The sequence below is a fragment of the Ambystoma mexicanum genome, chromosome 7q, assembly GCF_040938575.1.
Source record: "Ambystoma mexicanum isolate Mex_15411 chromosome 7q, UKY_AmexF1_1, whole genome shotgun sequence".
Classification (NCBI taxonomy): Eukaryota; Metazoa; Chordata; class Amphibia; order Caudata; family Ambystomatidae; genus Ambystoma; species Ambystoma mexicanum.
This window is the reverse complement of record NC_090941.1, coordinates 1,145,946,408-1,145,963,276: the sequence shown is the minus strand read 5'-3', so window position 1 is coordinate 1,145,963,276 and position 16,869 is coordinate 1,145,946,408.

Sequence of the window (16,869 nt, the reverse complement as noted above, 5' to 3'; positions counted from 1 at the left end):
TAGTTAACAGAACTTCAACCTCAATAGGTAAGCACTTACAAGCTTGAAGCTGTATTTCTATGAGGTTTCAAGACATCTGAAATTCAAAACTGCAATGTTCAGCCAGTTGGCCTGCATCACTGTTCTCATCCGAGGCCGTTCCTGCTATGGGCACTGTGGAAGAAGTGCCCACCTTTTTATCCCTTGAAAGGCCCTCAAGGCACCAAACCATTAAGTAGCTCCTCCCACATTTTTCCCGCTCTTTTCTGAGCTTGCTTGGTGAAGATTTTGAAAGTATAGAGAGATGGTTTTCTGTAGTAGAGATATTGCAACAATTGCTCACCTAACATGGAAGCACTTACTAACTAAAGAAAAATAGAAAGAACTCCTGTTAGGTGAGCACCTGATGCTCAAATGCAATTATTCTCTAAATATTATAACATACACTTCCAGAGCTGTTGTTTAGTTAACAGAACTTCAACCTCAATAGGTAAGCACTTACAAGCTTGGTGCTGTATTTCTATGAGGTTTCAAGACATCTGAAATTCAAAACTGCAATGTTCAGCCAGTTGGCCTGCATCACTGTTCTCATCCGAGGCCGTTCCTGCTATGGGCACTGTGGAAGAAGTGCCCACCTTTTTATCCCTTGAAAGGCCCTCAAGGCACCAAACCATTAAGTAGCTCCTCCCACATTTTTCCCGCTCTTTTCTGAGCTTGCTTGGTGAAGATTTTGAAAGTATAGAGAGATGGTTTTCTGTAGTGGGGATATTGCAACAATTGCTCACCTAACATGGAAGCACTTACTAACTAAAGAAAAATAGAAAGAACTCCTGTTAGGTGAGCACCTGATGTTCAAATGCAATCCATCCTAAATATTATAACATACACTTCCAAAATTGCTGTTTAGTTCACAGAACTTCAACCTCAAAAGGGAAGCACTTACACATATATAAAACGCAGGTGCCAACCTTGAAGCTGTATTTCTGTGAGGTTCCAAGACATCTGAAATTCAAAACTGCAATGTTCAGCCAAAGGGTCTGCATCCCTGTTCTTGTCAGAGGCTGTTTCTGGTATGGGCACTGTGGAAGAAGTGCCCACCTTTTTATCCCTTGAAAGGCCCTCAAGGCACCAAACCATTAAGTAGCTCCTCCCACATTTTTCCCGCTCTTTTCCGAGCTTGCTTGGTGAAGATTTTGAAAGTATAGAGAGATGGTTTTCTGTAGTGGGGATATTGCAACAATTGCTCACCTAACATAGAAGCACTTACTAACTAAAGAAAAATAGAAAGAACTCCTGTTAGGTGAACACCTGATGCTCAAATGCAATCCATCCCTAAATAGTATACCATGTACTTCCAGAGTTGTTGTTTATTTCACAGAACTTCAAACTCAAAAGGTAAGCACTTATAACCATGAAGCTGTATTTCTATGAGGTTTCAAGACATCTGAAATTCAAAACTGCAATGTTCAGCCAGTTGGCCTGCATCACTGTTGTCATCCGAGGCCGTTCCTGCTATGGGCACTGTGGAGAAGGGCCCACCTTTTTATCCCTTGAAAGGCCCTCAAGGCACCAGACCATTAAGTAGCTCCTCCCACATTTTTCCCGCTCTTTTCTGAGGTTGCTTGGTGAAGATTTTGAAAGTATAGAGAGATGTTTTTCTGTAGTGGGGATATTGCAACAATTGCTCACCTAACATGAAAGCACTTACTAACTAAAGAAAAATAGAAAGAACTCCTGTTAGGTGAACACCTGATGCTCAAATGCAATCCATCCCTAAATATTATACCATGTACTTCCAGAGTTGTTGTTTATTTCACAGAACTTCAAACTCAAAAGGTAAGCACTTACAAGCTTGAAGCTGTATTTCTATGAGGTTTCAAGGCATCTGAAATTCAAAACTGCAATGTTCAGCCAAAGGGTCTGCATCCCTGTTCTTGTCAGAGGCTGTTTCTGGTATGGGCACTGTGGAATAAGTGCTTGCCTTTTTATCCCTTGAAAGGCCCTGAAGGCACCAAACCATTAAGTAGCTCCTCCCACATTTTTCCCGCTCTTTTCTGAGCTTGCTTGGTGAAGATTTTGAAAGTATAGAGATGGTTTTCTGTAGTGGGGATATTGCAACAATTGCTCACCTAACATGGAAGCACTTACTAACTAAAGAAAAATAGAAAGAACTCCTGTTAGGTGAACACCTGATGCTCAAATGCAATCCATCCCTAAATATCATACCATGTACTTCCAGAGTTGTTGTTTATTTCACAGAACTTCAAACTCAAAAGGTAAGCACTTACAAGCTTGAAGCTGTATTTCTATGAGGTTTCAAGACATCTGAAATTCAAAACTGCAATGTTCAGCCAAAGGGTCTGCATCCCTGTTCTTGTCAGAGGCTGTTTCTGGTATGGGCACTGTGGAATAAGTGCTTGCCTTTTTATCCCTTGAAAGGCCCTGAAGGCACCAAACCATTAAGAAGCTCCTCCCACATTTTTCCCGCTCTTTTCTGAGCTTGCTTGGTGAAGATTTTGAAAGTATAGAGAGATGGTTTTCTGTAGTGGAGATATTGCAACAATTGCTCACCTAACATGGAAGCACTTACTAACTAAAGAAAAATAGAAATAACTCCTGTTAGGTGAGCACCTGATGTTCAAATGCAACCCATCCCTAAATATTATACCATGTACTTCCAGAGTTGTTGTTTATTTCACAGAACTTCAAACTCAAAAGGTAAGCACTTATAACCATGAAGCTGTATTTCTATGAGGTTTCAAGACATCTGAAATTCAAAACTGCAATGTTCAGCCAGTTGGCCTGCATCACTGTTGTCATCCGAGGCCGTTCCTGCTATGGGCACTGTGGAGAAGGGCCCACCTTTTTATCCCTTGAAAGGCCCTCAAGGCACCAGACCATTAAGTAGCGCCTCCCACATTTTTCCCGCTCTTTTCTGAGGTTGCTTGGTGAAGATTTTGAAAGTATAGAGAGATGGTTTTCTGTAGTGGGGATATTGCAACAATTGCTCACCTAACATGGAAGCACTTACTAACTAAAGAAAAATAGAAAGAACTCCTGTTAGGTGAACACCTGATGCTCAAATGCAATCCATCCCTAAATATTATACCATGTACTTTCAGAGTTGTTTATTTCACAGAACGTCAAACTCAAAAGGTAAGCACTTACAAGCTTGAAGCTGTATTTCTATGAGGTTTCAAGGCATCTGAAATTCAAAACTGCAATGTTCAGCCAAAGGGTCTGCATCCCTGTTCTTGTCAGAGGCTGTTTCTGGTATGGGCACTGTGGAATAAGTGCTCGCCTTTTTATCCCTTGAAAGGCCCTGAAGGCACCAAACCATTAAGTAGCTCCTCCCACATTTTTCCCGCTCTTTTCTGAGCTTGCTTGGTGAAGATTTTGAAAGTATAGAGAGACGGTTTTCTGTAGTGGGGATATTGCAACAATTGCTCACCTAACATGGAAGCACTTACTAACTAAAGAAAAATAGAAAGAACTCCTGTTATGTGAACACCTGATGCTCAAATGCAATCCATCCCTAAATATTATACCATGTACTTCCAGAGTTGTTGTTTATTTCACAGAACTTCAAACTCAAAAGGTAAGCACTTACAAGCTTGAAGCTGTATTTCTATGAGGTTTCAAGACATCTGAAATTCAAAACTGCAATGTTCAGCCAGTTGGCCTGCATCACTGTTCTCATCCGAGGCCGTTCCTGCTATGGGCACTGTGGAAGAAGTGCCCACCTTTTTATCCCTTGAAAGGCCCTCAAGGCACCAAACCATTAAGTAGCTCCTCCCACATTTTTCCCGCTCTTTTCTGAGCTTTCTTGGTGAAGATTTTGAAAGTATGGAGAGATGGTTTTCTGTAGTGGGGATATTGCAACAATTGCTCACCTAACATGGAAGCACTTACTAACTAAAGAAAAATAGAAAGAACTCCTGTTAGGTGAGCACCTGATGTTCAAATGCAATCCATCCTAAATATTATAACATACACTTCCAAAGTTGCTGTTTAGTTCACAGAACTTCAACCTCAAAAGGTAAGCACTTATAACAATGAAGCTGTATTTCTATGAGGTTTCAAGACATCTGAAATTCAAAACTGCAATGTTCAGCCAGTTGGCCCGCATCACTGTTCTCATCCGAGGCCGTTCCTGCTATGGGCACTGTGGAAGAAGTGCCCACCTTTTTATCCCTTGAAAGGCCCTCAAGGCACCAAACCATTAAGTAGCTCCTCCCACATTTTTCCCGCTCTTTTCTGAGCTTGCTTGGTGAAGATTTTGAAAGTATAGAGAGATGGTTTTCTGTAGTAGAGATATTGCAACAATTGCTCACCTAACATGGAAGCACTTACTAACTAAAGAAAAATAGAAAGAACTCCTGTTAGGTGAGCACCTGATGCTCAAATGCAATTATTCTCTAAATATTATAACATACACTTCCAGAGCTGTTGTTTAGTTAACAGAACTTCAACCTCAATAGGTAAGCACTTACAAGCTTGAAGCTGTATTTCTATGAGGTTTCAAGACATCTGAAATTCAAAACTGCAATGTTCAGCCAGTTGGCCTGCATCACTGTTCTCATCCGAGGCCGTTCCTGCTATGGGCACTGTGGAAGAAGTGCCCACCTTTTTATCCCTTGAAAGGCCCTCAAGGCACCAAACCATTAAGTAGCTCCTCCCACATTTTTCCCGCTCTTTTCTGAGCTTGCTTGGTGAAGATTTTGAAAGTATAGAGAGATGGTTTTCTGTAGTGGGGATATTGCAACAATTGCTCACCTAACATGGAAGCACTTACTAACTAAAGAAAAATAGAAAGAACTCCTGTTAGGTGAGCACCTGATGTTCAAATGCAATCCATCCTAAATATTATAACATACACTTCCAAAGTTGTTGTTTATTTCACAGAACTTCAAACTCAAAAGGTAAGCACTTACAAGCTTGAAGCTGTATTTCTATGAGGTTTCAAGGCATCTGAAATTCAAAACTGCAATGTTCAGCCAAAGGGTCTGCATCCCTGTTCTTGTCAGAGGCTGTTTCTGGTATGGGCACTGTGGAATAAGTGCTCGCCCTTTTATCCCTTGAAAGGCCCTGAAGGCACCAAACCATTAAGTAGCTCCTCCCACATTTTTCCTGCTCTTTTCTGAGCTTGCTTGGTGAAGATTTTGAAAGTATAGAGAGATGGTTTTCTGTAGTGGGGATATTGCAACAATTGCTCACCCAACATGGAAGCACTTACTAACTAAAGAAAAATAGTAGGAACTCCTGTTATGTGAACACCTGATGCTCAAATGCAATCCATCCCTAAATATTATATCATGTACTTCCAGAGTTGTTGTTTATTTCACAGAACTTCAAACTCAAAAGGTAAGCACTTACAAGCTTGAAGCTGTATTTCTATGAGGTTTCAAGACATCTGAAATTCAAAACTGCAATGTTCAGCCAAAGGGTCTGCATCCCTGTTCTTGTCTATTCCTGGTATGGGCACTGTGGAAGAAGTTCTAGCCTTTTTATCCCTTGAAAGTCCCTGAAGGCACCAAACCATTAAGTAGCTCCTCCCACATTTTTCCCGCTCTTTTCTGAGCTTGCTTGGTGAAGATTTTGAAAGTATAGAGAGATGGTTTTCTGTAGTGGGGATATTGCAACAATTGCTCACCTAACATGGAAGCACTTACTAACTAAAGAAAAATAGAAAGAACTCCTGTTAGGTGAACACCTGATGCTCAAATGCAATCCATCCCTAAATATTATACCATGTACTTCCAGAGTTGTTGTTTATTTCACAGAACTTCAAACTCAAAAGGTAAGCACTTACAAGCTTGAAGCTGTATTTCTATGAGGTTTCAAGACATCTGAAATTCAAAACTGCAATGTTCAGCCAGTTGGCCTGCATCACTGTTCTCATCCAAGGCCGTTCCTGCTATGGGCACTGTGGAAGAAGTGCCCACCTTTTTATCTCTTGAAAGGCCCTCAAGGCACCAAACCATTAAGTAGCTCCTCCCACATTTTTCCCGCTCTTTTCTGAGCTTGCTTGGTGAAGATTTTGAAAGTATAGAGAGATGGTTTTCTGTAGTAGAGATATTGCAACAATTGCTCACCTAACATGGAAGCACTTACTAACTAAAGAAAAATAGAAAGAACTCCTGTTAGGTGAGCACCTGATGCTCAAATGCAATTATTCTCTAAATATTATAACATACACTTCCAGAGCTGTTGTTTAGTTAACAGAACTTCAACCTCAATAGGTAAGCACTTACAAGCTTGAAGCTGTATTTCTATGAGGTTTCAAGACATCTGAAATTCAAAACTGCAATGTTCAGCCAGTTGGCCTGCATCACTGTTCTCATCCGAGGCCGTTCCTGCTATGGGCACTGTGGAAGAAGTGCCCACCTTTTTATCCCTTGAAAGGCCCTCAAGGCACCAAACCATTAAGTAGCTCCTCCCACATTTTTCCCGCTCTTTTCTGAGCTTGCTTGGTGAAGATTTTGAAAGTATAGAGAGATGGTTTTCTGTAGTAGAGATATTGCAACAATTGCTCACCTAACATGGAAGCACTTACTAACTAAAGAAAAATAGAAAGAACTCCTGTTAGGTGAGCACCTGATGCTCAAATGCAATTATTCTCTAAATATTATAACATACACTTCCAGAGCTGTTGTTTAGTTAACAGAACTTCAACCTCAATAGGTAAGCACTTACAAGCTTGGTGCTGTATTTCTATGAGGTTTCAAGACATCTGAAATTCAAAACTGCAATGTTCAGCCAGTTGGCCTGCATCACTGTTCTCATCCGAGGCCGTTCCTGCTATGGGCACTGTGGAAGAAGTGCCCACCTTTTTATCCCTTGAAAGGCCCTCAAGGCACCAAACCATTAAGTAGCTCCTCCCACATTTTTCCCGCTCTTTTCTGAGCTTGCTTGGTGAAGATTTTGAAAGTATAGAGAGATGGTTTTCTGTAGTGGGGATATTGCAACAATTGCTCACCTAACATGGAAGCACTTACTAACTAAAGAAAAATAGAAAGAACTCCTGTTAGGTGAGCACCTGATGTTCAAATGCAATCCATCCTAAATATTATAACATACACTTCCAAAATTGCTGTTTAGTTCACAGAACTTCAACCTCAAAAGGGAAGCACTTACACATATATAAAACGCAGGTGCCAACCTTGAAGCTGTATTTCTGTGAGGTTCCAAGACATCTGAAATTCAAAACTGCAATGTTCAGCCAAAGGGTCTGCATCCCTGTTCTTGTCAGAGGCTGTTTCTGGTATGGGCACTGTGGAAGAAGTGCCCACCTTTTTATCCCTTGAAAGGCCCTCAAGGCACCAAACCATTAAGTAGCTCCTCCCACATTTTTCCCGCTCTTTTCCGAGCTTGCTTGGTGAAGATTTTGAAAGTATAGAGAGATGGTTTTCTGTAGTGGGGATAGTGCAACAATTGCTCACCTAACATAGAAGCACTTACTAACTAAAGAAAAATAGAAAGAACTCCTGTTAGGTGAACACCTGATGCTCAAATGCAATCCATCCCTAAATAGTATACCATGTACTTCCAGAGTTGTTGTTTATTTCACAGAACTTCAAACTCAAAAGGTAAGCACTTATAACCATGAAGCTGTATTTCTATGAGGTTTCAAGACATCTGAAATTCAAAACTGCAATGTTCAGCCAGTTGGCCTGCATCACTGTTGTCATCCGAGGCCGTTCCTGCTATGGGCACTGTGGAGAAGGGCCCACCTTTTTATCCCTTGAAAGGCCCTCAAGGCACCAGACCATTAAGTAGCTCCTCCCACATTTTTCCCGCTCTTTTCTGAGGTTGCTTGGTGAAGATTTTGAAAGTATAGAGAGATGTTTTTCTGTAGTGGGGATATTGCAACAATTGCTCACCTAACATGAAAGCACTTACTAACTAAAGAAAAATAGAAAGAACTCCTGTTAGGTGAACACCTGATGCTCAAATGCAATCCATCCCTAAATATTATACCATGTACTTCCAGAGTTGTTGTTTATTTCACAGAACTTCAAACTCAAAAGGTAAGCACTTACAAGCTTGAAGCTGTATTTCTATGAGGTTTCAAGGCATCTGAAATTCAAAACTGCAATGTTCAGCCAAAGGGTCTGCATCCCTGTTCTTGTCAGAGGCTGTTTCTGGTATGGGCACTGTGGAATAAGTGCTTGCCTTTTTATCCCTTGAAAGGCCCTGAAGGCACCAAACCATTAAGTAGCTCCTCCCACATTTTTCCCGCTCTTTTCTGAGCTTGCTTGGTGAAGATTTTGAAAGTATAGAGAGATGATTTTCTGTAGTGGGGATATTGCAACAATTGCTCACCTAACATGGAAGCACTTACTAACTAAAGAAAAATAGAAAGAACTCCTGTTAGGTGAACACCTGATGCTCAAATGCAATCCATCCCTAAATATTATACCATGTACTTCCAGAGTTGTTGTTTATTTCACAGAACTTCAAACTCAAAAGGTAAGCACTTACAAGCTTGAAGCTGTATTTCTATGAGGTTTCAAGACATCTGAAATTCAAAACTGCAATGTTCAGCCAAAGGGTCTGCATCCCTGTTCTTGTCAGAGGCTGTTTCTGGTATGGGCACTGTGGAATAAGTGCTTGCCTTTTTATCCCTTGAAAGGCCCTGAAGGCACCAAACCATTAAGAAGCTCCTCCCACATTTTTCCCGCTCTTTTCTGAGCTTGCTTGGTGAAGATTTTGAAAGTATAGAGAGATGGTTTTCTGTAGTGGAGATATTGCAACAATTGCTCACCTAACATGGAAGCACTTACTAACTAAAGAAAAATAGAAATAACTCCTGTTAGGTGAGCACCTGATGTTCAAATGCAACCCATCCCTAAATATTATACCATGTACTTCCAGAGTTGTTGTTTATTTCACAGAACTTCAAACTCAAAAGGTAAGCACTTATAACCATGAAGCTGTATTTCTATGAGGTTTCAAGACATCTGAAATTCAAAACTGCAATGTTCAGCCAGTTGGCCTGCATCACTGTTGTCATCCGAGGCCGTTCCTGCTATGGGCACTGTGGAGAAGGGCCCACCTTTTTATCCCTTGAAAGGCCCTCAAGGCACCAGACCATTAAGTAGCGCCTCCCACATTTTTCCCGCTCTTTTCTGAGGTTGCTTGGTGAAGATTTTGAAAGTATAGAGAGATGGTTTTCTGTAGTGGGGATATTGCAACAATTGCTCACCTAACATGGAAGCACTTACTAACTAAAGAAAAATAGAAAGAACTCCTGTTAGGTGAACACCTGATGCTCAAATGCAATCCATCCCTAAATATTATACCATGTACTTTCAGAGTTGTTTATTTCACAGAACGTCAAACTCAAAAGGTAAGCACTTACAAGCTTGAAGCTGTATTTCTATGAGGTTTCAAGGCATCTGAAATTCAAAACTGCAATGTTCAGCCAAAGGGTCTGCATCCCTGTTCTTGTCAGAGGCTGTTTCTGGTATGGGCACTGTGGAATAAGTGCTCGCCTTTTTATCCCTTGAAAGGCCCTGAAGGCACCAAACCATTAAGTAGCTCCTCCCACATTTTCCCGCTCTTTTCTGAGCTTGCTTGGTGAAGATTTTGAAAGTATAGAAAGACGGTTTTCTGTAGTGGGGATATTGCAACAATTGCTCACCTAACATGGAAGCACTTACTAACTAAAGAAAAATAGAAAGAACTCCTGTTATGTGAACACCTGATGCTCAAATGCAATCCATCCCTAAATATTATACCATGTACTTCCAGAGTTGTTGTTTATTTCACAGAACTTCAAACTCAAAAGGTAAGCACTTACAAGCTTGAAGCTGTATTTCTATGAGGTTTCAAGACATCTGAAATTCAAAACTGCAATGTTCAGCCAGTTGGCCTGCATCACTGTTCTCATCCGAGGCCGTTCCTGCTATGGGCACTGTGGAAGAAGTGCCCACCTTTTTATCCCTTGAAAGGCCCTCAAGGCACCAAACCATTAAGTAGCTCCTCCCACATTTTTCCCGCTCTTTTCTGAGCTTGCTTGGTGAAGATTTTGAAAGTATAGAGAGATGGTTTTCTGTAGTGGGGATATTGCAACAATTGCTCACCTAACATGGAAGCACTTACTAACTAAAGAAAAATAGAAAGAACTCCTGTTAGGTGAGCACCTGATGTTCAAATGCAATCCATCCTAAATATTATAACATACACTTCCAAAGTTGTTGTTTATTTCACAGAACTTCAAACTCAAAAGGTAAGCACTTACAAGCTTGAAGCTGTATTTCTATGAGGTTTCAAGGCATCTGAAATTCAAAACTGCAATGTTCAGCCAAAGGGTCTGCATCCCTGTTCTTGTCAGAGGCTGTTTCTGGTATGGGCACTGTGGAATAAGTGCTCGCCCTTTTATCCCTTGAAAGGCCCTGAAGGCACCAAACCATTAAGTAGCTCCTCCCACATTTTTCCTGCTCTTTTCTGAGCTTGCTTGGTGAAGATTTTGAAAGTATAGAGAGATGGTTTTCTGTAGTGGGGATATTGCAACAATTGCTCACCCAACATGGAAGCACTTACTAACTAAAGAAAAATAGTAGGAACTCCTGTTATGTGAACACCTGATGCTCAAATGCAATCCATCCCTAAATATTATATCATGTACTTCCAGAGTTGTTGTTTATTTCACAGAACTTCAAACTCAAAAGGTAAGCACTTACAAGCTTGAAGCTGTATTTCTATGAGGTTTCAAGACATCTGAAATTCAAAACTGCAATGTTCAGCCAAAGGGTCTGCATCCCTGTTCTTGTCTATTCCTGGTATGGGCACTGTGGAAGAAGTTCTAGCCTTTTTATCCCTTGAAAGTCCCTGAAGGCACCAAACCATTAAGTAGCTCCTCCCACATTTTTCCCGCTCTTTTCTGAGCTTGCTTGGTGAAGATTTTGAAAGTATAGAGAGATGGTTTTCTGTAGTGGGGATATTGCAACAATTGCTCACCTAACATGGAAGCACTTACTAACTAAAGAAAAATAGAAAGAACTCCTGTTAGGTGAACACCTGATGCTCAAATGCAATCCATCCCTAAATATTATACCATGTACTTCCAGAGTTGTTGTTTATTTCACAGAACTTCAAACTCAAAAGGTAAGCACTTACAAGCTTGAAGCTGTATTTCTATGAGGTTTCAAGACATCTGAAATTCAAAACTGCAATGTTCAGCCAGTTGGCCTGCATCACTGTTCTCATCCAAGGCCGTTCCTGCTATGGGCACTGTGGAAGAAGTGCCCACCTTTTTATCTCTTGAAAGGCCCTCAAGGCACCAAACCATTAAGTAGCTCCTCCCACATTTTTCCCGCTCTTTTCTGAGCTTGCTTGGTGAAGATTTTGAAAGTATAGAGAGATGGTTTTCTGTAGTAGAGATATTGCAACAATTGCTCACCTAACATGGAAGCACTTACTAACTAAAGAAAAATAGAAAGAACTCCTGTTAGGTGAGCACCTGATGCTCAAATGCAATTATTCTCTAAATATTATAACATACACTTCCAGAGCTGTTGTTTAGTTAACAGAACTTCAACCTCAATAGGTAAGCACTTACAAGCTTGAAGCTGTATTTCTATGAGGTTTCAAGACATCTGAAATTCAAAACTGCAATGTTCAGCCAGTTGGCCTGCATCACTGTTCTCATCCGAGGCCGTTCCTGCTATGGGCACTGTGGAAGAAGTGCCCACCTTTTTATCCCTTGAAAGGCCCTCAAGGCACCAAACCATTAAGTAGCTCCTCCCACATTTTTCCCGCTCTTTTCTGAGCTTGCTTGGTGAAGATTTTGAAAGTATAGAGAGATGGTTTTCTGTAGTAGAGATATTGCAACAATTGCTCACCTAACATGGAAGCACTTACTAACTAAAGAAAAATAGAAAGAACTCCTGTTAGGTGAGCACCTGATGCTCAAATGCAATTATTCTCTAAATATTATAACATACACTTCCAGAGCTGTTGTTTAGTTAACAGAACTTCAACCTCAATAGGTAAGCACTTACAAGCTTGGTGCTGTATTTCTATGAGGTTTCAAGACATCTGAAATTCAAAACTGCAATGTTCAGCCAGTTGGCCTGCATCACTGTTCTCATCCGAGGCCGTTCCTGCTATGGGCACTGTGGAAGAAGTGCCCACCTTTTTATCCCTTGAAAGGCCCTCAAGGCACCAAACCATTAAGTAGCTCCTCCCACATTTTTCCCGCTCTTTTCTGAGCTTGCTTGGTGAAGATTTTGAAAGTATAGAGAGATGGTTTTCTGTAGTGGGGATATTGCAACAATTGCTCACCTAACATGGAAGCACTTACTAACTAAAGAAAAATAGAAAGAACTCCTGTTAGGTGAGCACCTGATGTTCAAATGCAATCCATCCTAAATATTATAACATACACTTCCAAAATTGCTGTTTAGTTCACAGAACTTCAACCTCAAAAGGGAAGCACTTACACATATATAAAACGCAGGTGCCAACCTTGAAGCTGTATTTCTGTGAGGTTCCAAGACATCTGAAATTCAAAACTGCAATGTTCAGCCAAAGGGTCTGCATCCCTGTTCTTGTCAGAGGCTGTTTCTGGTATGGGCACTGTGGAAGAAGTGCCCACCTTTTTATCCCTTGAAAGGCCCTCAAGGCACCAAACCATTAAGTAGCTCCTCCCACATTTTTCCCGCTCTTTTCCGAGCTTGCTTGGTGAAGATTTTGAAAGTATAGAGAGATGGTTTTCTGTAGTGGGGATAGTGCAACAATTGCTCACCTAACATAGAAGCACTTACTAACTAAAGAAAAATAGAAAGAACTCCTGTTAGGTGAACACCTGATGCTCAAATGCAATCCATCCCTAAATAGTATACCATGTACTTCCAGAGTTGTTGTTTATTTCACAGAACTTCAAACTCAAAAGGTAAGCACTTATAACCATGAAGCTGTATTTCTATGAGGTTTCAAGACATCTGAAATTCAAAACTGCAATGTTCAGCCAGTTGGCCTGCATCACTGTTGTCATCCGAGGCCGTTCCTGCTATGGGCACTGTGGAGAAGGGCCCACCTTTTTATCCCTTGAAAGGCCCTCAAGGCACCAGACCATTAAGTAGCTCCTCCCACATTTTTCCCGCTCTTTTCTGAGGTTGCTTGGTGAAGATTTTGAAAGTATAGAGAGATGTTTTTCTGTAGTGGGGATATTGCAACAATTGCTCACCTAACATGAAAGCACTTACTAACTAAAGAAAAATAGAAAGAACTCCTGTTAGGTGAACACCTGATGCTCAAATGCAATCCATCCCTAAATATTATACCATGTACTTCCAGAGTTGTTGTTTATTTCACAGAACTTCAAACTCAAAAGGTAAGCACTTACAAGCTTGAAGCTGTATTTCTATGAGGTTTCAAGGCATCTGAAATTCAAAACTGCAATGTTCAGCCAAAGGGTCTGCATCCCTGTTCTTGTCAGAGGCTGTTTCTGGTATGGGCACTGTGGAATAAGTGCTTGCCTTTTTATCCCTTGAAAGGCCCTGAAGGCACCAAACCATTAAGTAGCTCCTCCCACATTTTTCCCGCTCTTTTCTGAGCTTGCTTGGTGAAGATTTTGAAAGTATAGAGAGATGATTTTCTGTAGTGGGGATATTGCAACAATTGCTCACCTAACATGGAAGCACTTACTAACTAAAGAAAAATAGAAAGAACTCCTGTTAGGTGAACACCTGATGCTCAAATGCAATCCATCCCTAAATATTATACCATGTACTTCCAGAGTTGTTGTTTATTTCACAGAACTTCAAACTCAAAAGGTAAGCACTTACAAGCTTGAAGCTGTATTTCTATGAGGTTTCAAGACATCTGAAATTCAAAACTGCAATGTTCAGCCAAAGGGTCTGCATCCCTGTTCTTGTCAGAGGCTGTTTCTGGTATGGGCACTGTGGAATAAGTGCTTGCCTTTTTATCCCTTAAAAGGCCCTGAAGGCACCAAACCATTAAGAAGCTCCTCCCACATTTTTCCCGCTCTTTTCTGAGCTTGCTTGGTGAAGATTTTGAAAGTATAGAGAGATGGTTTTCTGTAGTGGAGATATTGCAACAATTGCTCACCTAACATGGAAGCACTTACTAACTAAAGAAAAATAGAAATAACTCCTGTTAGGTGAGCACCTGATGTTCAAATGCAACCCATCCCTAAATATTATACCATGTACTTCCAGAGTTGTTGTTTATTTCACAGAACTTCAAACTCAAAAGGTAAGCACTTATAACCATGAAGCTGTATTTCTATGAGGTTTCAAGACATCTGAAATTCAAAACTGCAATGTTCAGCCAGTTGGCCTGCATCACTGTTGTCATCCGAGGCCGTTCCTGCTATGGGCACTGTGGAGAAGGGCCCACCTTTTTATCCCTTGAAAGGCCCTCAAGGCACCAGACCATTAAGTAGCGCCTCCCACATTTTTCCCGCTCTTTTCTGAGGTTGCTTGGTGAAGATTTTGAAAGTATAGAGAGATGGTTTTCTGTAGTGGGGATATTGCAACAATTGCTCACCTAACATGGAAGCACTTACTAACTAAAGAAAAATAGAAAGAACTCCTGTTAGGTGAACACCTGATGCTCAAATGCAATCCATCCCTAAATATTATACCATGTACTTTCAGAGTTGTTTATTTCACAGAACGTCAAACTCAAAAGGTAAGCACTTACAAGCTTGAAGCTGTATTTCTATGAGGTTTCAAGGCATCTGAAATTCAAAACTGCAATGTTCAGCCAAAGGGTCTGCATCCCTGTTCTTGTCAGAGGCTGTTTCTGGTATGGGCACTGTGGAATAAGTGCTCGCCTTTTTATCCCTTGAAAGGCCCTGAAGGCACCAAACCATTAAGTAGCTCCTCCCACATTTTCCCGCTCTTTTCTGAGCTTGCTTGGTGAAGATTTTGAAAGTATAGAAAGACGGTTTTCTGTAGTGGGGATATTGCAACAATTGCTCACCTAACATGGAAGCACTTACTAACTAAAGAAAAATAGAAAGAACTCCTGTTATGTGAACACCTGATGCTCAAATGCAATCCATCCCTAAATATTATACCATGTACTTCCAGAGTTGTTGTTTATTTCACAGAACTTCAAACTCAAAAGGTAAGCACTTACAAGCTTGAAGCTGTATTTCTATGAGGTTTCAAGACATCTGAAATTCAAAACTGCAATGTTCAGCCAGTTGGCCTGCATCACTGTTCTCATCCGAGGCCGTTCCTGCTATGGGCACTGTGGAAGAAGTGCCCACCTTTTTATCCCTTGAAAGGCCCTCAAGGCACCAAACCATTAAGTAGCTCCTCCCACATTTTTCCCGCTCTTTTCTGAGCTTTCTTGGTGAAGATTTTGAAAGTATAGAGAGATGGTTTTCTGTAGTGGGGATATTGCAACAATTGCTCACCTAACATGGAAGCACTTACTAACTAAAGAAAAATAGAAAGAACTCCTGTTAGGTGAGCACCTGATGTTCAAATGCAATCCATCCTAAATATTATAACATACACTTCCAAAGTTGCTGTTTAGTTCACAGAACTTCAACCTCAAAAGGTAAGCACTTATAACAATGAAGCTGTATTTCTATGAGGTTTCAAGACATCTGAAATTCAAAACTGCAATGTTCAGCCAGTTGGCCCGCATCACTGTTCTCATCCGAGGCCGTTCCTGCTATGGGCACTGTGGAAGAAGTGCCCACCTTTTTATCCCTTGAAAGGCCCTCAAGGCACCAAACCATTAAGTAGCTCCTCCCACATTTTTCCCGCTCTTTTCTGAGCTTGCTTGGTGAAGATTTTGAAAGTATAGAGAGATGGTTTTCTGTAGTAGAGATATTGCAACAATTGCTCACCTAACATGGAAGCACTTACTAACTAAAGAAAAATAGAAAGAACTCCTGTTAGGTGAGCACCTGATGCTCAAATGCAATTATTCTCTAAATATTATAACATACACTTCCAGAGCTGTTGTTTAGTTAACAGAACTTCAACCTCAATAGGTAAGCACTTACAAGCTTGAAGCTGTATTTCTATGAGGTTTCAAGACATCTGAAATTCAAAACTGCAATGTTCAGCCAGTTGGCCTGCATCACTGTTCTCATCCGAGGCCGTTCCTGCTATGGGCACTGTGGAAGAAGTGCCCACCTTTTTATCCCTTGAAAGGCCCTCAAGGCACCAAACCATTAAGTAGCTCCTCCCACATTTTTCCCGCTCTTTTCTGAGCTTGCTTGGTGAAGATTTTGAAAGTATAGAGAGATGGTTTTCTGTAGTGGGGATATTGCAACAATTGCTCACCTAACATGGAAGCACTTACTAACTAAAGAAAAATAGAAAGAACTCCTGTTAGGTGAGCACCTGATGTTCAAATGCAATCCATCCTAAATATTATAACATACACTTCCAAAGTTGCTGTTTAGTTCACAGAACTTCAACCTCAAAAGGTAAGCACTTATAACCATGAAGCTGTATTTCTATGAGGTTTCAAGACATCTGAAATTCAAAACTGCAATGTTCAGCCAATGGGTCTGCATCCCTGTTCTTGTCTGAGGCTGTTCCTGTTATGGGCACTGTGGAAGAAGTGCTCGCCTTTTTATCCCTTGAAAGGCCCTGAAGGCACCAAACCATTAAGTAGCTCCTCCCACATTTTTCCCGCTCTTTTCTGAGCTTGCTTGGTGAAGATTTTGAAAGTATAGAGAGATGGTTTTCTGTAGTGGGGATATTGCAACAATTGCTCACCTAACATGGAAGCACTTAGTAACTAAAGAAAAATAGAAAGAACTCCTGTTAGGTGAACACCTGATGCTCAAATGTAATCCATCCCTAAATATTATACCATGTACTTCCAGAGTTGTTGTTTATTTCACAGAACTTCAAACTCAAAAGGTAAGCACTTACAAGCTTG